At 37.7% G+C, this 22,243-nt stretch overlaps 1 non-coding gene across 1 annotated transcript; it reads right to left on the reverse strand.

The window, feature by feature from the left end:
* Nucleotides 1–340: 340 nt before the first annotated feature.
* Nucleotides 341–443, reverse strand: LOC144305007 (U6 spliceosomal RNA). The gene has a single exon (XR_013372039.1). It is a non-coding gene; the product is annotated as a U6 spliceosomal RNA (small nuclear RNA).
* Between the last annotated feature and the right edge of the window lie 21,800 nt (nt 444–22,243).

The following is a 22,243-nucleotide window of genomic DNA, read 5'->3' on the forward strand; positions in this document are numbered from 1 at the left end:
CTCTCTAGGTACTAAACTAGGGCCATCATAGGGATCACCTCATTTACTTCTTTTCACTGAGGGATTCATATGTTTCATATGTCCACTGTCTGAAAACCATTACTTCATACTTTGTCTTGTGTCTCAATTTTTTAAAAGATTTTATTACCTGTTTGAGAGAGAAAACACAAGTGGGAGTGGGGTGGGGGTAGGGGATGGGAGTGGGATAGTGGGGAAGGGCAGAGGTAAAGGGAGAAGCAGACTTCCTGCTGAGTGGGGATCCTGATGTGAGGCTGGATCCCAGGACCTGGATATCATGGCCTGGGGCAAAGGCAAAGGCCACCCAGATGCCTCAATTTTGTTTTTAATGGAACACATCACGAATTTGTCTGTCATCCTTTCATGGGACCATGCTAATCTCTCTATTGTTCCAATTTTAGTATATGTGCTGCCAAAGTGAGCACTTGTTTGTCAACTTTATTTATTTATTTATTTATTTATTACCTGTTTTTCCTTTTTTAAAAAAATTTTTATTGTTGGCTTGAACCTTTCTTAGTGCAATGGAAGGAACTCAGGTTCTATACTCAGGAATGGCTATGATTACAGAGATAGCTCTGATGCTTACTCATTTTATGATAACGGGCAAGCTGTAAATGTATCTGAGCCTCAGATTTTCTGTCTGTAATAAAGGGTTAGTAGGGATCCCTGGGTGGCACAGCGGTTTAGCGCCTGCCTTTGGCCCGGGGCGTGATCCTGGAGACCTGGGATCGAGTCCCATGTCGGGCTCCCGGTGCATGGAGCCTGCTTCTCCCTCTGCCTGTGTCTCTGCCTCTCTCTCTCTCTCTCACTGTGTGCCTATCATAAATAAATAAAAATTAAAAAAAATAAATAAAGGGCTAGTACCCTTCACTGGTAGGGTTTTTTTGTTTTTGTTTTTGTTTTGTTTGTTTCTCAATTTTAAGTGAAAATACTAAATCCAGTTTCTTCATAGTATGGACACATAGTGAAGTCAAAATTATTTTTTTGTTTTATTGTGGTAAAATATACATATCATTAAACTTATATTTAACTATTTTAAGTGTATAGTTCGGTGGCATTGAGTACATTTACATTGTTGTGCAACCATCTCCACCATCTACCTCCACAACTTTTCCATCATCCTAAACTGAAACCCAGTACCCATCAAACAATAACTCTCCATTTCCTTTTCTCTTCAGCCTTTGAAAACCACTGTTCTGCTCTCTGTCTCCATGAATTTGGGTTCACTAGATACCTCATACATGTGGAATCATATAATATCTATCCTTTTATGTGTGGCTTCTTTCACTGAATATAAAGATTTCATTTATTTATTAGAATGAGAGTGCAAGCAAGAGTGGGGGGAGGGGCATAAGGAGAGGGAGAAGCAGATTTCCAGCTGAGCATGGAGCCCAACAGAGGGCTTGATCCTAGGACCCCAAGATAATGTCCTGAGCCAAACGACATCATAAGGGTGGGACTTTAATCAGATAGGGCTGTTGTCCTTAATTAAGAGCAGAGAAAGAGATCAGAGTTTGATCTGTCTGCATGCACAGAGAAGAGGCTAAATGAGGACACAGCAAAAAGGCAGCTATCTACAAGCTAGAAAGACAGACATCACCAGAAATGGCCTTGAAACCACCCTGGTCTTGGACTTCTCTTTTAAGAGAAAAGAGATAAAACATATTTCTGTTGTTTAAGTCACCCAGTCTGTGGTATTTTGTTACATCAGCTTGAAATGACTAATACAGTGTACAGGTATCTGTTCAAATCCCTGCTTTGAATTCCAGAAGTGGAGCTGCTTTGAATTTTTTGAGGAACTTCTGTACTGTTTTCTGCTGTGTGTAATTACCTTTTTAAAAAAGACTGTATTTATTTGTTTGTTTGTTTGTTTATTTATGTAAGAGAGAGAGGGAGTCTGTGGGTTTGTGTGTGTGTGAGAGAGAGAGAGAGCTGGGGGAGGACCAGAGAGAGAGAGAGACAACCAGACTCTACACTGAGTACCGAGCCAGATGCAGGGTTAGTCCAGGATCCCAACATCATGACCTGAACCCAATATCAGTTGTTTAACTGACTGAGCCACCCAGCCTCCTCACATAATTACTTTTTAATAATCTATTTCTCTGCTAGACAGTAAGTTCTGGGAAGGCACATTAAGTATCTTGTACACCTAGTGCCTACTACATTGTAAATGCTCAATAAATATATGTTAACTCCATGAGCAAATATATGAATTTTTTACCTGAAAATTAATTATTAGTAGTAATAACTATTTGAAGCAGAATTATATTGTTGAAAAAAAGCATGAAACTAGAATTTTAGTCATGCCTTTGCTACTAACTTACTTGTGACCTCAAATAATATATTAAATCACTTAGGGCCTCAATGTCTTCATCTGAAGATGAGCAAGTTGTACTGAATGATCTCAAGGTTTTTTTCAGTACTAATGTGTCTTCTCTGATTCTCAGTGCTGGGATACCTAGTATCACTAGTTTTGCTTGGATACCTTGCCTGCTGTCAGTGCTTAAGAAAGCAGCATACCGGAATTAAGGTCCCTGGTGGGTTGAATTGGGTTGGCTTTACCAATGGTAGAGGATACATAAAGGATTAGGTTAGGGATGCCTTGGTGGCTCAGCAGTTGAGTGTCTGCTTTCAGATAAGGGCCTGATCCTGGAGACCCAGGATCGAGTCCCACATCAGGCTCCCTGCATGGAGCCTGCTTCTCCCTCTGCCTATGTCTCTGCCTCTCTGTGTCTCTCATGAATAAAAAAATAATCTTTTTTAAGAATTACTATTATAAAAAGATATTAGGTTAATAAAAACAGTATCAGTTATCAAAACTAAGAGTCAAGTACAAGAGCTTTTGGTGGGAGCCAATGATACCAGAAAGAGGTCAGGAAATGGGCTGCAAAGCTAGCCTACAGAGGTGAATGGTGGTTGGCTTCATATGGTGGCTATACATAGTGCTGGGTCTCCAAACTTCTGTGACAGAATTCTTTGTGTCTCTGTCTTCCAGGATATTATTATTATTTTTTAAAGATTTTATTTATTTATTCATGAGAGAGAGAGAGAGAGAGGCAGAGAGAGAAGCAGGCTCCATGCAGGGAGCATGCAGGGAGCCCGACATGGGACTCGATTCCTGGTCTCCAGGATCACACCCTGGGCTGAAGGCGGCGCTAAACCACTGAACCACCAGGGCTGCCCTCTTCCAGGACATTAAATTGGCATGTTAATTACTACTTTTTCTATCACTTAGGTTAAAGATAAACGGAAATAAAAATATCAGAAAAGCCTAACCTTTATTTTTTTATGAAATATTAAAAATATCAGATGTAAGTTAGGGCAAAATGTAAAAACTGATGGACTTGGATAAAGAGTATTTAGGATTTCCTTGTATTATTCTTGTCACTTTTCTGTAAGTTTGAAATTATAAAGATTAAAAGTTACTAAGAAAAAGAAGAAAAATATATTTTAAGGAAAGTAAGATAAAAACCAGAAGAGGACATACAGGAACTTGCCTAAGTGTCCTTTATCTGCCTCTCTTCCTAGAGTACACTCTACTTTTCCTGTAAGCATTAGAGTTGCCATAATTTAAGTCCATCCCCACTGTGGGAAATATTTACTTTACTCTGGAAACATTCTATATGGGAATTTACCCACAGCAACTTCAGAATTGATTTTATAAGCATAGATGAATTGCTTCTAGGGCAAAGCATCAAAGCATCTTATTATATAAGTTTTTTTGACATTGTTCATAAGTCTATATCAAAGTGTCAATGTGTTAATATCTAAAACTTTCATTTGACATTAGAAACTCAAGAAGCCACAATTTTAGATTTACCAGCTAATCAGAGATCCTCTGACTTAGCTAAATTCTATCATTCTTTTGGAAGAAAATATTTCTAAAATATAAATCTGATAAAGGGCTTATACACAGAATAAGGAACTCTTAAACCTCAGTAATAATAACCTAATTTTTAAGGCAAAAAAAATTGAGGACATGTCACTGAAGAAGAACATAGCAAATAAGTGCATCAAAAGATGTTTAATACCATTAGTCATTAGGGAAATGCAAATTAAAATGGCAATAAAATACCACTACACAGGCACTAAAATTTAGGCTAAAATTTAAAAACACTGGCAATACCAAGTATTGTCAAGAATGTGGCATGACTACAATGTTTGTACATTGCTGGTGGGAATGTAAAATTATACATCTACTATGGAATGCAATATAGCTATGTTTAATTAGAAAATGAAACATAGACTTACCATTTTTAAAAAATATATTTTATTTATTTACTCATGAGACACACAGAGAGGCAGAGACACAGGCAGAGGGAGAAGCAGGCTCCATGCAGGGAGACCGATGTGGGACTCCATCCCAGGACTCCAGGATCATGCCCTGGGCCAAAGGCAGGTGCTAAACCACTGAGCCACCCATGGATCCCTAGACTTACTATTTGATCCAGCAATCCCACTCCTAGATATTCACTCAACAGAAATGAAAACGTACTTCACTCAAAGACTTGTACTTGAGTATTCTTAACAACTTTGTTTATAATCATCAAAAACTGGATTCACCCAAATGTTCACCAGCTAATGCATGAATAGATAACATGTTCTATGTCTATACAGTAGAATACTACTCCGAATTTAAAAGGAACATACTACTCATAGACATAACATGAATGAATCCCAAAAGCATTATGCTAAGAAAAAGAAGGCAGATCTGAAAGACCACACACTATAATTTCATTTATGTAACATACTGGGCAGGTCAAAACTAGAATTACTGAAAGCAGATTAGTAGTTGGCTGGTCCCAAAGATAGGAAGGGAATTGCAAAGGGCAGGAGGGAATCTTTTAGCTTTGATGGAAATGTCCTATGCCATAATTGTGAGGGGTTTTTTTGTTTTTTGTTTTTTTTTAAGATTTATTTAGGGACGCCTGGGTGGCTTAGTGGTTTAGCACCTGCCTTTGGCCCAAGGTGTGATCCAGGAGTCCCGGGATCAAGTCCCACATCGGGCTCCCTGCATGGAGTCTGTTTCTCCCTCTGCCTATGTCTCTGCCATTCTCTCTCTCTCTCTGTGTGTGTCTCATGAATAAATAAAATAAAATCTTAAAAAAAAAAAGAACTTGAACTTAAAAAAAAAAAAAGATTTATTAATTCAAGAGAGAGAGAGTATAGGGGAGGAGGATGGTGGCCAGAAGGAAAGGGAGAGAGAATCCCAAGCAGACTCTGCATGGAGCTCTATGCTCCATGCAGGGCTCAATCTCATTACTCTGAGATCACAACCCCAGCTGAAACCAAGAATTGGATGCTCAACTGACTGCGCCACACAGTAACCCCAATTGTGAGGGTTATTAAATAAATATATGTACTTATGAGAATTATTTGTTGTACGCTTAAATTTTGTGAATTTTACTGTAGTCAATTATTCCTCAATAATGCTGATTTAAAAAAAAACAAAACTTTAAAATTAAGCCATTCTTTTTATTGCCCCAATATTTTTATTCCAGTGGCTATCTGATACTAGGACCACAGTAAACTGCTATTGAAAATTAATAATAAATACCATCAATTGATAAATGTTTAACATAGAATGACCTATACAGCCAACTTCACATTTTTCAGGATAAATTAAAAATAAGAGAGAGGGGGTGGTTAACATAATGGAATTTGCTTTGACAGAAGGCTGCTATGGTGTTTAATTTGATGTGAAATGGAAAGGTGACAAATATGGGGATCATTTTAGTTCAGATGTATCAAATCTCCTTATTATTCTAGAGCAAATATTAGTGGATTGAATGAATCTCAAGCTGTAGACATTTCTCAAGTCTATTTTTAAACTCAAACTGGCTCTTTCCCAGAAAGAAGAGAAACAAAAATTTACTGGCAGTAAAGCCTTTACCTTTTTTCATTGAATTTTCTGAGGAGATTAAAAAAAAAGCCTCTGAAAAATCAGAACAGATGGAACATTACGAAGTGCACTGCAAAACAGAATACTTTTCAGAGTACTTAGAAGAAAATAAAGTGCTCAAAAAGACCCTGTCTTTTTAGAAAATCAGTTGACTAGAGACAAAGTATCAGATGTAGTAAATATTTGCCTTTCTTTGAAGGAACTGAAAACAATAAAAACCCAGTCACATTAAATTGTTCTCAAGGTTGGTCTGGAAGGCACTAGTCCAAAGGATTTCCATCTGAAAAGACTTTGTAGAATTCTTCTTAGAAATAAAATAGTTGAATGGTTTGGGTAAAGCCTGAGAGAATTGATAAAAATGTTGCTCATTAACATTCACTCTCTCTTTTTCCTCACCATGAAACTATCCTTTAAATATCAGAGAGTTAAATCTTAAACTCTCCAAGGAGAAAATGTAGGGGAGAAAAATCCCACATATGGCAGCCATGTTTTGCATTCATAAAGGTTTCACAGTCTCCACTTGTAGATAAATGAATAGGTATTAGAGTAGTTGCCTGGCTCTTTGCAAGGGTTAAGGATAAGAAGTAGCCTATACATGGGTCAAGGGAGAATGTGGAGGGATCCAGATGTTAACTCTATTTTCCAGTTCACCAGACTCATTCATCGCAGACTTGCTACCAAACCATTGGGAATGAGACAGTGTAGGGGAACATGTTAACAGCAGCCAGTGAAATAGACCAAAAAACTGTCAGTCCCAGGAAAAGTACTAGAGAGGAGAATCACAAATGCAGCAGTGAATCTTTGCCAAACAGATACAGTTGGTTTGTTGGGTTTTTTTTTTTTTTTAAACATCACACTTGACAAATCCTTCCTGAGATTCAAAGGGAAGAGACAAATAAGCTTCCATTTTGTTATCAATAAAGGTAGCAAGTTGTAAAGAGCCTAAATACTGTTTTAAGAGTAAACTATAGAGAGAACATAGCAAGCTATCATAAGGTAAGAAAAAAATAAAGAAAAAGAAGTGCAGCAAAAACAATAAAAACAAAATCTTCCTTGAATGGAAACTGGAAGTACATTTCCTTGGCTGAAGATCCAGTGTGAATAAAAGGGAAAAAAAAAAAGAAATAACATAGTGATAAGGCCAAATGAAATGGTAAACCAACCTTTAGTACTGAATGTGATTGTCAAAAAGCCTTTAGATGGGTGATTTGGAGTGCTGGTCTTTTGACACCTAAAGCTGTTTATTAAGCTTAAAGAAATAGACAAAATTCTCAAAAAAATGCTTTCAAAATTACTTCATTCTGATTCTCTTTAGTTAGTTTGGGAAAATCAAAAAATGCCTATAGCTCTTAGAGGAATAGGGACTAAAATGCATAGATGTGGTATTGTAATGAATTCAAAGTATTTGGAAACCATTGTGTCTCTGTCTTTGAATGTTTGGGATTACAAAATGTTTGCAAAGATGATGATCTAAAAGTGGATGGTCAGGCCTGGCTTTAAAAGGCTACCTGAACAACAACAACAACAACAACAAATGGGGATATTAGGAAACCCATTATAGATCTCTCTGAGCTCCAAAAACCAGCATGGTTTAATGATGTCCATACCTCTAAGAGAGAGCAGGTGATATATTGCTTTGATCATTTGACAACCTCCTCTAGGGACAGAGTGTGGCCCAAGATGCCAGGTACATTCTAGGACTGGATCTGATGTCTGGAATCTCATGAAGTTTGGGAATCTCAGAAGGCAAGGAACTGGACTGGCTCTCATGGGGGAGGACTTCTTAAAGAAATTATCATTTCTTCTTGACCAAAAAGGCACTCAGGAGGAAATTTGTTTTCTTTTTGCTGCCATTGGATAAATAGATCATCCATCCATCGCCTATCCATTTATTATATTCAACAATTTTTTTCTCAGCACTTACTATATGCCAAGCAATGTGGGTGCTGAAGATAAATCAGTTAAAGAGACCCTCATGGAGTTTACATTCTAATGGAGAAGTCCCAAAATAAACAGGTACACAAATAAGCATTATACTTACAGATTGTAAATGAGCTCTGAGGGTGATGAGAGAGTGAATAAAAAGTTCACTAAAATAAATAAAGTTTGCTATAATTAGTGGTTATAGGAAATCATTGATGGTTTTCAAGCAGGAGAAAAAGATTGATCATTTTAGTAAGATCACTTTACTATTATATTGAAAGTATATTGGAGGGGCGCCTGGATGGCTCAGTCAGTTAAGCAACTGCCCTCAGCCTTAGGTCATGATCCTGGGTCCTGGGATCAAGCCCCACATCAGGTTCCCTGCTCAATGGGATGTCTGCTTCTCCCTCTGCCCCTCACCTCACTTGTACTCTCTTTCTGGTGCACGTGCACTCTCTCTCTCTCTCTCTCAAATAAATAAAATATTTTTTTAAAAGAAAGTATATTGAAATAGAACAAACATGGAAGTAGTGAGACCAGTTAGGAGATGCAAGTGATATCTATTTATCTATTTATCCTACTGAGAAGTGGGGTCTACATCCCTTCTCCATGAGTTCGAGCGGGCTTATGACTACTTCTCCCAATAGAGTAACAGTGGAATTGACGCTGGGACTTCTGAATTTAGACCAAAAAAAATCATACCTTCTCTGCTGGAACTTTGCTTGATCCACCATGTAAGTCCACCTACGCTGAGGCTTCTCTAGGCTGTGAAGGAACCTAGGCACATAAAGGGGCCATGTGTAAGTGTTCCAGTTAACAGTCCTAGCTGAGGTCCCAGCTCACAGCCAGGATCAGCAATCAGATGTGTAAAAGATGTCTTCAGATAATTTCAGCCCTGCGTTATTAAGTCACCCTCAGTCTCAGTCTTTCCAGCTGAGGTCCCAAGATATTTTTATTCAGAGATAAGTCATTTCTGCTGTGCCCTGTCTGAATTCCTAACCTATTAAGATTTGAAATGGTTTGTCACATAGCAAATAGTAATTGTACCACTGAGAGAGGAACATCTTTGAGGGGAGAAACTAAAAGATGCCAATGAAAACTGAGGGCATAAACTGAAGCAATTGAGTAGAGACATCAAGTCGTTTGTTGGACTCATGAGTGTAAGCAGACAACTGGACTGAAGATAGGCTATTGGCAAGCAGCGTACGGATCCTATCTACTTTCCTGGGACTGGATGAGTCCACTTAGGGCAGTGAGTGGGCAGAGAAGAGGGGCCAGTTCAAGACCTCATTCTAAGGAGTCTAGTATTTAGAGGTAGGTAAGAGAAGAGTCAGAAAAGGGAATTGAGACAGAGTGCCCACTGAGGTAAGAAAAAAAAAAAAAACTGAAAGAATGTCACAAAAGCCAAGAGAGAAACTTATTTCCAGAATGAAGAGAGAGTCAACTTTGTAGAAAACTATTGAGAGTCAAAAAGATAAAAGTGATCATTGGATTCAGCAGTAAAAAGATCACTTGTTGACCTTGAAAAAAGAACAATTTCAGTGGGGGTGGTGGGTCAGAAACATAATGGGGTTTTGATCTCTCAAGGAATGAAGAACAGTATATTATTTCAAAAAAATAATATCAGCATGCCATTCGCAGCTAGCATAAGTACTACCAAAATTGCACAATTTACCTGTAAGGGGAAGAGCATAATGTAGGAAACAACATAAATTTTTGGTGTCAACTGGGTTGAAGTAGCTATGGGCAAATCATCTAAACTCATTAAGCATCAGTTTCTTCATCTGTAAAATAAGAATAATGATACTTCTACATAAGGTTGTTATGAACAAAAAGTGAGATAACATTTTAACACAGTGCTAGGCATAAAGAAGTTTGCTCAGTGTTCATTCATTGAAAACACAGTCATTGAATGCCTACTGCATGCCAAGCCCCGTGCTGGGTACCTGGATACAAAGATGAGAAGTCTCTGGCTGTGACCTCCAGAAAGTTATGGATGAGGATAAGAAAATTGTTATCAATGGGATAGTGACAAAGGAGAAGAAAGCCTGACATGTGTCTGAGGGAGTCAAAAAAAGCTGTACCGAGGGAATAGCATTTCATCTGTGACTGGAAGGCATGGGGTAGGTTTGCCAGGTGGACAAGCTCAGGAGGATATTCCAAGCAGAGAGAACATGGCGTGCAAATGCTCAGGAATGGGACTGAGCATAGCATGTTCTGGAGCAATAGATAGCTGAGAGTTAGTGCAATATGCCGTAAAGAACAGGTGGAGGTGGTAGAAAGGAGGTGATAAGGGATGAGGCCAGGTTGGTAAGAAGGAATGGGAGGATAAGAAGCCTCATTTGTCATGCAGAAAAGTTTAGATTTTATCCTGAAGGGATAAGAATGATAAAATCATTCTTAGACATGGAAGGTGGACTAAATTTCCTTAGCTTTATAAAATGCCTTGGCCTTTGCACTTAAAAAAAAAAAAAAAAAAGCATCTCTGAGCAATGCTTGGCAGGACATGTGCTATAAATTATTTTTCCAATTGTGACACTGGACTGTTTTCATAGGGAGGAACTCATGGACCAACTGAACAGGGTAGAGAATCCAGAAAGAGACTTGTTAGAGGAAAGACTAAATTAGCTTTCTGTTCTTTCCATAGAGGATAATGTCAATGCCATATGAAGTGGCGATCAAAGAGCATGTAGCAAAACAAAAACCAAAAAGAATATGAAAGAGATGTGATACGTTTAATAGTGATATGAGGATGGTATTATCTAGCTTTTGTGACATGTGGTATTTGTAGTTTTATAGGTTTGTGATTTGATATGCTTTCTTTCTCATCTTAACCTCTAAATTGTTTTTGCATCAATTATTTTGCATTCCTTTCTTAAAGAAGGTTTTAAAAATTGAGTATGCCTTAGACACCACAAAACCTGGATAAGCCATTGAATACTGCATTATACTTTATTGTTTTCCTTAAACCTGCTTGCAACTTGGAAAATTGTTATTTTACTAAACTCTACTCAATTTCCCCAATATGAGCATGCCGCCTGTTCCAGTACCATGACTGATAAAACAATGTTCATGTTAGTTGTAATCTTTGTCATTGATGCATTAAATTCTTCTATAAGGGGCAGCCCTGGTGGCACAGCGGTTTAGCGCCGCCTGCAGCCCAGGGCGTGATCCTGGAGACCCTAGATCGAATCCCACGTCGGGCTCCCTGCATGGAGCTTGCTTCTCCCTCTGCCTGTGTCTCTGCCTCTCTCTCTGTGTCTCTATGAATAAATAAAATTTAAAAATCTTTAAATAAGTAAATAAATAAATAAATAAATAAATAAATAAATTCTTCTATAAGTTTGAAGACGATAATAAAAAAGGAGATAAGAGATACCTATATATCTATCTACTTACCTATCTGCTCTGTGTATGTGTGTTTGTATCTATGTATATACACAATGTATATATCAACAGCATGTATAGATTAAGTAATTGTTAACAATGCTCCATGGAGGGGACAGGGTAACAAGGGACGGAGATTAGATAAGAAACTACTTTTATTGTAGTCTCCTTTTTTATTGTTGAATATTTTTCATGTTTATGTACTTATTTCTCAATTGAATTACATATGGGGTTCATTTTTGTTCAAACTGATTTACTAGGTACTTTTTGAGGGGGAACAAAATGTCGAGTTGGGTTTTGCTGAAAGTTGATCGATGTAGTTTATTTTAATGTTTTATGTCCACTTAAAGTATTCCTGTACTCAGATAATTTCTGGGACTGATTACTAGGCCTTAAAGAATAGAATAGCTTGTTGCCCATCAAGTAATAGAGATAAAAGTAATACTTTTCACTTTATTCAGATCTTACCTTTGAAAATATTCTCTGAGGTGCTTCCTATGAGGAGAGCTTACATTTACTAAAAGACCGAATGGTCTTTTTATTCATTTTTGAGGGTCTCCCTAGAGTTCCATAGTAATTTTCAGGCACAATACAAAATGCACACACTGTTTTTTCACACACATCCCCAGCCGTAAAGCTGACCCTCAGTTCCTCACTCTCACAAAGCAGGAACCCATATCCTGGGAACCCGGGCATGCAAAACACATCCCAGCCCCATCCAGCTGATTGAGGCCAGAGCCCAATCAGTTTTCCCTGTCAGGGAAACTTGCCAGGAGGAACGTCTGCAATCCTGAGTAATTCCCCCTTGAGGATTCCTCTCACATAGTCCACGTGTGCAGAAGACTGGAAAGAATGCTCGAATCATCCTAAAAGAAGGGAAGTTTTTTGAGTGGGAGCCCTTTGGACACCCACACATCACATTGCAGAGTAGCCTGCCACTTGGCCTGATGGGATAGAGGTGACTCTGAAGCTTGGGAGGCAGCCAAGGTTTGGGAAATTTTGCTAGGGAAGGGGGCTAAAGGGGCACCCACAAATCCAGAAAAGAAAGAATGGAGAAATAAGGCCTACAAAGTTGAACCCATTTGCTTTATGGTCCTTACCATCTATTGCCAGCAGTTTATCTGCTCCAGTCACTGACTGCTTCAGGAAAGCTAATGATCTCTGGAATATGGTAGTTGACAGTACTTTACCTTGAGTGTTTCTCCCCTATGATTTCATCATATCCAGGGAAGAATGCAACCATGTGACTTCATCCCCCACCAACCAAAATACTTTCCATTCTCCCCATGCCTCAGAATCTCTTAATAAGACAAAACCTTTTATTCCACAGTTAGAGGTAAGGCAAAGTACCCTAGGAGGTAGAGGATATTGGCTTAAATACACAGGAAGATTGTTAAGGGATCCCCTCAGGAAAATCCCTTCCATGGGGGCTGAAGACCCTCTGACACTTCATTGTAAAAATTCTTTTTTCTCATGGGAAGCAGATGAGATTACCAAACTGAGACATCTCTTGTTCTCAAGCAAGGCGCGTATGAATCTTTGTGTCCTTTCTCACAAGATAGGGCTTTATATCTGCATCGAGGGACAAGAACATCTTCAAATATCTTACTTTGTTTAGGAATCATGCTCGTTTTTTATGTTTCTGTAAAATAAAACAAAGAAACCTGCCTGCAGCCACTCAAATGAGATAAGAAAATTGTGATTGGAAGATCCCAAGGGTCCTCAATTTCTGCCTTGAAGAGAGAAATACAAAAGCTCAACATCATGGCCCCCACCCGTTCCTATCACCTTGGATGGCTTGCAAAGACATGGCTCTAAGAGAACAGAGCAAACTCCACAAAAGAACTACCAGTTCTGGGCATGAACCATTATGATGAATGAAGAATCCCCACTTCAAAGAGTGAGGAGGTCAGACACAGTATGGGTGATTACTGGCTAACATTGATTTTTTAAAATAACTGATATTTATTATTTTTAAACTTCAACTTTCGTTAGGTATGACTAACATACAGTAAATAACATATGGTTGAAATGCACAATTTGATAGGTTTTGATGTATGAGTTATACCCAAGAAATCATCACCACAATCAAGATAGTTTAAATATCACCCCTAAAAGTTTCCTCATGCCCTTTTATAATCTCTTCCTCTTGTACCTGCCCATCTCCTCATTCACTAATCTGTTTTCTATAGCTATACGTCAGTTTGAATTTCTAGAATATTATATAAATGAACTCATGCAGTACATACTCTTTTGTGTCTGCTGTTTTTGCCCAATGTAATTATTTGGGGATTTATCCATGTGGTTGAGTATATCAGCAGTTGATTCCTTTCTATTGCTGGGGAGTTTTCCCTTGGGTACATATACCACAGTTTGTTTATCCACTCACCTATAGATGGACATGTGAATTGTTTTCAGTTTGGGGCTATTACACATGAGGATGCTATGAACATTCATGTATAAGTCAACATATACTTTATTTTCTCTAAGGTAAATACCTAGGAGTGAATGTCTGGATCATATGGTAGGTGTATGTTTAACTTTTTAGGAAACTGCCAAACCGTTTTCCAACCAGCAGTATGAAGAGTTCAAGTTCTTTCACCTCCTTGTCAACACTTGGTATGATCAATCTTTTTAATTTTAGCCATTCAGTAAATGTATCATGGTATTTAGTTATGTTTTTAATCTGCATTTCCCTAATAACTAATGATGCTGACCATTTTTTAAAATATGCTTATCTGCCATCCACGTCTGTTTGAATCTCCAGATCATTTTTTTTAATTGGGTTGCTTATTTTTATTATTGATCTTTGAAGGCTTTGTAAAAATATATTCTATGTGCAAGTCCTTTGTCAGATAGAAGCTCTGCAAGTCCCATTTACAAGACTCTATTTCCAAATAAGGATGATAAACCAGCTTTGGGTTTCATTGATTTTTCTTTATTGGTTTTCTGTGTTCTATTTCATTGATTTCCACTCTGATCTTTACTATTACTGTTTTTTGGCCTACTTTAAGTGTCATTTGCTCTTCTTTTCCTAGTTTCTCACAGTGGAAAGTGAAGTCACTCATTTGAGTCCTTTATTTTAATACAGGCATTTGGAGCCATAAATTGTCTTGTAAGTACATCTTCAGTAGCCCTGTACAAATTTTGGTGTGTTGTATTTACATCCAAGTCAAATAGTTTTCTAATTTCTCCTTTGACTCTTTTTCTGACCCATGGGTTACTTTGAAGCATGTTATTTAATTCCAAATATTTGGGACCTTTTTGATTAGTAATATAAGTTCACTGTGGGCAGAGAAAATATATTTAAATTATTAAATGTATTGAGACTTGTTAAATAGACCTATGCTAAGGTCCATGTTGGCAAATATTTTGTATGCAATTAAAAATAATGTTATTTTGCTGATGTTTGTTGATGCCAATTAAGTCTTGGTTGCTAGTAGTGTTCTATTACTGAAAGAGTACTATTATAATTTTTGGATGGGATTGTTGATTTTTTTTTTTTTTTTTTTGCAGCTCATCATTTTGTCCTATTGATGAATTGACCCCTTTATCATTATAAAATAACCTTCTTTATCCTTGGCAATATTTTTCATTCTGAAATCTACTTTTCATTTAGTTAGATAGCCACTCAAACTTCTTTGACTAGTGCTATATGACATATATTTTTTCCCTCTTTCTTTTAACCTATTTGTGTCCATTATATGTGTAGATTCCTTTTAAGCAGCATAAAGGAAGGTCTTTGTTTGTTTGTTTGTTTTTTAGGTCTTTCTTTTTGTATCCAACCTGACTTGTCATTGGGATGTTTAGTCCATTATATATAATGTGGTTATTGCCATAGTTAAATTTAAATCTATCATCTATTTGTTTTCTCTTTGACCTCTATATTCTTGATTTCTCTTTTTTTGTCTTCTTTTAGATTAAGTAAGTATATTTTATGATTCCATTTTATCTCCTTTGTTGACTTATTAGCTAAAACTTTTAGTTTTGTTATTTTAGTGGTTGTTTTAGGATTGTTAGTATATATGTTTAACTTAGCACAGTCTACTTTCTTATTTTTTTAATATTTATTTATTTAGGAGAGAGAGAGTGCAATAGAGCAGGAGGAGGAGGGGCAGAGGGAGAGGGAGAGACTCTCAGACTCCCCACTGAGTGGAGAGCCCAACACAGGGCTTGATCCCATGACCCTAAAATCATGACCTGAGCAGAAATCAAGAGTTGGATACTCAACCAACTGAGCCAACCAGGTGCCCCTACTTTCTTTTCTTCTTCTTCTTCTTCTTTTTTTTTTTTTTTTTTATTTTAATTCCAGTTAGTTAACATACAATGTTATATTAGTTTCAGGTGTGCAATATAGTGATTCAGCTCTTCCATACAACACCCGGTGCTCATCACAAGTGTACTCCTACGCTTGTAAAACTGTAAAATCCCCATTACTTATTTAACTCATCCCCCATCTGCCTCCCCTCTGGTAACCATAAGTTTGTTTGTTCTCTATTAGTTAAGACCTATTTCTTGATTTGCCTCTCTTTTTTTTCCCCCCTTTTGCTTATGTATTTTGTTTCTTAAATTGTACATATAAGTCAAATCATTTGGTATTTGTCTTTCTCTGACTGATTTTGCTTAGCATTATACTCTCTTGCTTCATCCATGTTGTTTCAGATGGCGAGATTTCATTCTTTTATATATATATATATAAATATATAATATATATATTATATATATATGTGTCACATTTATATCCATTCATCTTTCAGTGGACACTTGGGCTACTTCCATATCTTGGCTATCATAGATAATGCTGCAATAAACACAGGGGTGCATGTATCCCTATGAATTACTGTTCTTGTATTCTTTGGGTAAATACCCAATAGTATGATGCTGAATCACAGGGTAGTTCTATTTTTAACTTTTTAAGGAACCTCTATACTGTTTTCTACACTTTGCGTACCCACTGACAGTGTAGGAGGGTTCCTTTTTCTCTACATCCTCACCAATACCTATTGTGTTGTTGATTTTAGCTATTCTGGTAGGTGTGAGGTGTGTCACAGTCCACCTTCAAGTGATATTATACCACTTCACATATACTATAAGAATTTTATAATGGTATACTTCCATTTCTCCCTCCCAACAGTTATGCTATTGTTTTTGCATGTTTTACTCATGCATAAGTTATAATCCCCCCAATACATTGTTATTATTTTTGTTTGAGCCATAAATTATCTTTTAAAGATATTTAAATTTTTTTAAAAAACAATCTTACCGGTCGCCTGGCTGGCTCAGTTGCTAGAGCATGTGACTGGATCTTGTGTCGTGAATTCCAGCCCCATGTTGAGGATTGACTTTACAAAAACAAAAAACAAAACAAAACAAAAAAAACTAAAAAAATGCAGATCTTACATATTTGCTCACATAGTTACCATTTTTGTTGCTCTGCATTCTTATGTAGGTCCATATTTCAATTTGGTGTTACTTTTCTTCTACCTAAAAGATTTCCTTTACAATTTATGGTAGCATATGTCTATTAGTGATGAAGTCTTTCAGTTTTTGTATATCTGAAAAAGTCTGTTCTGTCTTACCCTTTGAAAAATATTTTTGCTGGGTATAAATTTCTGGGTCATAGTTCAATGCTTTTTACAACAGTTTAAAGATGTTGCTCCACTGTCTTATCCTTGCATTGTTTCCCATAAGGAAACATTCTTATCTTTGATTTTCTATACATAATGTGCCTTTTCTTCTATGGCTGCTATTAAGATTCTCTCTCTCTCTCTCTCTTTTTTTTTAAGATTTCCTCTGTTGCTAATTTTGAGCAATTTGATTCTGAGGTATCTTAGTGTAGTTTTCCTCACGTTTCTTGTACTTGGAATTTATTGAGCTTCTTGGATCAGTGGATTTATAGTTTTCAAAAAAGCTGGAATATTTCCAGCTATAATTTCTTCAAATAATTTTTCTGTCCCTCTCCCCACTTGGGGACACTGATTACATGTATATGAGGATGCTTGAAGTTGTCTCACTGATTCTCTTTCTGTTGTTTTATAATCCTCTTTTCTTTCTTTCATTTTTGTTTCATCTTTATTGCTGTGTCTCAAGTTCATTAATCTGTTCTTCTGCCATTAATCTGTAATTTTCATCTCAGATGTTTTTTGATCTCTAGAAATTTGTTTTTTTTTCTCATGTATCTGCTTAACTTTTTGAACATCTGGAATATAATAATAACTGTTTTAACGTCTTGTCACTAATTCCTGTCAGTTTTGCATCAGTTTCAGTTGGTTGGTTTTTCTACTTATTATGGTTGTATTTTCCTGCTTCTTTGATGCCTGGTAGGTTTTAACTGGAAGCAAATATTGTGATTTTACTCTCTTAGGTGCTGGATATTTTTGCATTCTTGTATTTTAAACTTTGTTCCGGGATACAGTTAAGTTACCTAGAAAGAGCTTAAGTATCTTTTATCTTGCTTCTAAGTTCTGTTAAGTAGGACCAGTTCCCCATTAAGATCTTACTTTATACTCTCCTAAATGCCCTCTGAACTTTGAGGTTTACCAGTATAGCTGGTGGAAGCAGGCAAAATTCCTGGTCCTGTGTTACCAATGAGCACTGTTCTTTCCAATCGGAAGATTGCTCTTTCCCCAGCCTTGGACAGCTCTCTTGCTGACATGGGCTGATGAGTATTCTGCTTAGCACTCAAAAGGGACTCTACAGATTGCCAGAATTCTCTCTGTGGAGCTCGTTCCTCCCCGGAACACTAGATTTCTTGATCAACCAGGACTTTCAGCACCAGAAGTGGGCCATACTCCTCCCAGGATCTCCGTACCTGTACCAGTACCTGCTACCTAGAAATTCTCCCAAGGCAGTAAGCTCAGTCTTTCTCTCTGTGAGGACCAGTTATGTGAATTATAGTGCTCATCTTGTATCTTTCAATGCCTGATGTCCAGTGTTTGAAACCTATTGTTTTATATATTTCATGTGGGTTTTTGTGGGTTTGGGTTTTTGTTGTTATTGTCACTGTTGTTGTCATTTTAGTGGAAGTCAGGAAATTTGGTTGTTCGGGGCACAAAGCCAAAGCTGGTGTCTGTTACCCCACCTTGGCTACAAGTGGAAATTCACCTAACCTGGGATTTTAAAGAGAACAAAGGGAATGCAAAACCCTGATTTTTTTTGGTCTAGTTATCCCCAAATGTCTGTGTTGTTTTGGTCAGAATCAAAATAAATTCTGGCCCAGAGAGAGGAGAAAAATCCCAATTCCAAAGTGGTAAAGACTGATAGCAGCTCATCTCTGGTGCAGAGAATTTAGAAAGGAAAGGAGGGAGAGACAGAAGCATGTCTTGCCATTGAAGAAGGGTTCCTTATCACTGAGCCCTACTTTATCCCACTTCTCATTTTGTCAAGAACAATCTCTAGATCCATGAAGGCTTGTCAAATATTGGGATGCCACATGGGGATACTTCCCAAAGAGAACAAGAGTTCATTTAAGAGGTAATAGTCATCAGGGGAAACGGTGAAGGGAAAACAAGGCAGAAACAAGTCATTTTAACACTGTGTCTGGCTACCAGATAGTACCATTACATATTTAGGAAATTCCCCACATGATGGGTTCCCTACCCCCATCACTGCAAAAATCACTGCACCTCCAGACGCTCATTGTCTCAGCCTCCCTTGCAGCTGTAGGTAACATAGTCACGTGATCTGGAACACAGTAAACAGATCCACCCTCACAGAACTTTAAGTATTTATTTATTTCAAGTTTATTTGTCTGTTTGTTTGTTTATTTATTTATTTAAGTATTCTCTATACCCAACATGGGGCTCAAACTTACTACCCCAGGATCAAGAGTTGCATGCTTCTCTGACTGAGCCAGCCAACAACCTCCACCTCCACCAGACTTTAAGTCAAAAGTTTGTGTGAAAGTAGCAGGCACTGGATGCATCTATTCTGGTGATGTGCAAAGAGCAACATTCCAGTTTACAGAAGCTGCAGTGCTAAGGCTCCTAGAGTTCTGTCTACTGCCTGGTGTTGGAAGTACTAGCAGCACCTTGGGGCGGGAGAAGTGGAGTCTCCCTGAACCAGTTTTCAATATGATTTTGTGAATTTCCTGGCTGTGTTGCCTCTGACAGTGTAGCATGATACTCTGGCTTTCTAGGAGAATTTGTGAGTGTCCTGCTATCTTTTAATACAGGGATTAGCAGAACTTTTCTGTAAAGGGATAGTTTATAGAATGGACTATGGACTGAATTGTGTCCCCCGGAAAATTCATATGTTGAAGTCCTAACTCCCAAAATGATGATTATTTCAAATCGGGATATGGGAGGTAATTAGGTTTAGATGGAATAATGAGAGTGGGGCCCAGACTAATGCCCTTATAGGAAGAGACACCAGAGATCTTGCTTTTTCTTTCTTTCTTTCTTTCTTTCTTTCTTTCTTTCTTTCTGAGGACCAGCAAGAAGGCAACCAAGTCTGCAACCGCAGGAGAGAACACTCACCAGAAACTGACCATGCTGGCACCTTGATCTTGGACTTCTCATGTCCAGAATTTGAGAAGATAAATTTCTTTGTTTAGGCCAGTCTATGGTATTTTGTTATGGCAGCCAAACTGACTAAGGCATTAGTAAATACTTTAGGTTTTGTGGGGCACACAGTCTTTGTCCCAACTATTCAGTTTTGCCAATATAGCAGGAAAGCAGCTATGGAAAATATATAATCAAATAAGTGTGCCTGTGCTCCAATAACATTCTACTTATGGACATGGAAGTTTGACTTTCATATAATTTTCTTGGGTCATGAAATACCCTTTTAAAGTTATTCTTAGTTTGCGGGCCATACAGAAATAAATGGCAGGTCACATTTGCTGACCTCTGTAAAAACATTCCTTTTCTGCTCAAACAGCCTACTGTTGGTTTCTCATTTGCAACTATGAACACTAGTACATTTAGTCTATGCTTGTTTTAAGAGAAGCTTATTCTTAAGCCACTGAGATAGACAAATACCCATTCTGCTTTTCTTCAACTGCCAGAGAAGAATTTTCTACATAAACCTCCCTGGGTCACCTGCTGCAATTTTTAGCAACCCATAGACTCCTTGTACTGTCTAATATATTTCCAGAGTCTTCTCATGAGGAAAGATTTTAAATAGCTTTTTGTTTCCCTCTCCTATAGATTACTCTGCTCTGGAGAGCCCTTGCTCATCTGAGTGAGCCATTTGTTTCATTGTCACCTGAGCCACATGACTGTGGATAGACAGAGCTCAGCAGCCATAGCCGTAGCTCAGCCTTTCTGTAGCTGACAGGAAAGATATGTGAAATAAGACATACAGAGATGGCAATAAAATAAAGTAGGCTGCAAGATGAAAGCAGGTCATTCCCTGGACTCATTTGTAAGGTGGATTTAGGAAACTGTACCACACTATTCTGGAAGCTCAAACTGACCAAAGTCATTGACATTTAGTCCACCCCCCCCCCCTTTCTTTTCCCAGGCACTACACTACAAAACCCAGATTCTGTTTGCATTTCAAATAGTGTAACTTGCCTAATAAAAATAAGATGCTTAGCAACAGAAATGGATTACAACTGTATTTAGCTAAACCAAAGCCGTATAAAAATCTTCTGGACAATATGATTGACACGATTGGCAGTTCCTCTTGTCCTTTACTGACAGTATCACCTGGTTTATATTCTGATGTGAGAAGTCTCATCAGTCTGGGGTGATTTGATTTGTCAGGGGAACAATGAGAAGGCAGAGGCTCAGACACAAAGGTCTGTCCCTGCCTCTCCTTGGGTGCAGGTCTGCAATTTATAGACTTCCTGACTGCATTAGGGACTCTTTCTACCTTTGAATATTAGATCTTCAATTTTATTTTCGAAATTACAATAATTAAATAAGCAAAAGGGAAAGCAAGTCAGTGTTATTTGGGGACCTAGAGAAAAGTACCGAGGAGTGGGAGAAAGAGTGAGCCTTCCCTAACATTAACATGAGAAGCCATGTTAATGGTATGTACCCCCCGATATGATTGGATGAGAATGGCGCTTTACCTCTGTGGTCTTCCTCCCCCAAATCCATAAGCCCAGTCTCATCATGAGAAAAATATCAGACAAATCTCATTAGAGGAACATTCTATAAAATTCTTGACCAGTCCTCCTCAAAAGGTCATCAAAAACAAGGAAAGACTGAGGAACTCTAAGAGCCAAAAGCCTAAGGAGACACAACAACTAAATATGTGGCATCCTAGGTGGGATACTGGAATAGAAAGAGGACTTTTGGGGAAAAAACTGAGGAAATCCGACTAAATGGCAGACTTTGGTTTATAGCAATATATCAATCTTGGTCCATTAACTGTAATGAATGTACTAATGTAAGACATTAACAATAGGGGAAACTTGGTGTGGGGTATATGGAACCTCCTAGTACCATCTTCACAATAATCCTGTCCATCTAAAATTCTTTTAAAATAAAAAGCTTATTCAAAAGAAAAAAAAATCGGCTTTCCCTTTTGCTAGACTTATTCATTCCCCTGCCCTCCAGTGACAAGCAGAGGCAGCAGTTGCTATGGACGCTTCGTTCAGGCTGCCGTTCATTATCTGGGACTAGATAATACAGGATATAAATGAGCAGCCATACATTTTAAAAATAAATCTAGACAAAAAAAAAAAAAAAAAACAGAATTAAAGCAGTGTACAAAAAAGAATTAACTTCCCAAAGCATTTTGTTATTTGTCAGAGTGAATAGAACATCATCTGTGAGAAACTCCAAGATGGAATCCGACCTTTTATTTTTAACACAACAGCTGAACTCTCAGTGGTTGCCTGCAATAACTACAACCATTGCCTGTAGACAGCACCTCTTCCAAATTAAAGAACGTTCCTTGAGGTTCTCATTAAATGCACATTACTGTTTTGGGGTTGATATCCTGGGAGCTATGATTGTTCAAGTTACTCTTTACAGAGTTGAGTTTTATATAAAACAGAAGCATTATGAGGGAACTGAAATGTATTCTTCAGAGTAGGTTTGTTTTAAATATGTTATT

The sequence above is a fragment of the Canis aureus genome, chromosome 34 (assembly GCF_053574225.1).
Source record: "Canis aureus isolate CA01 chromosome 34, VMU_Caureus_v.1.0, whole genome shotgun sequence".
In the NCBI taxonomy this organism is placed as follows: domain Eukaryota; kingdom Metazoa; phylum Chordata; class Mammalia; order Carnivora; family Canidae; genus Canis; species Canis aureus.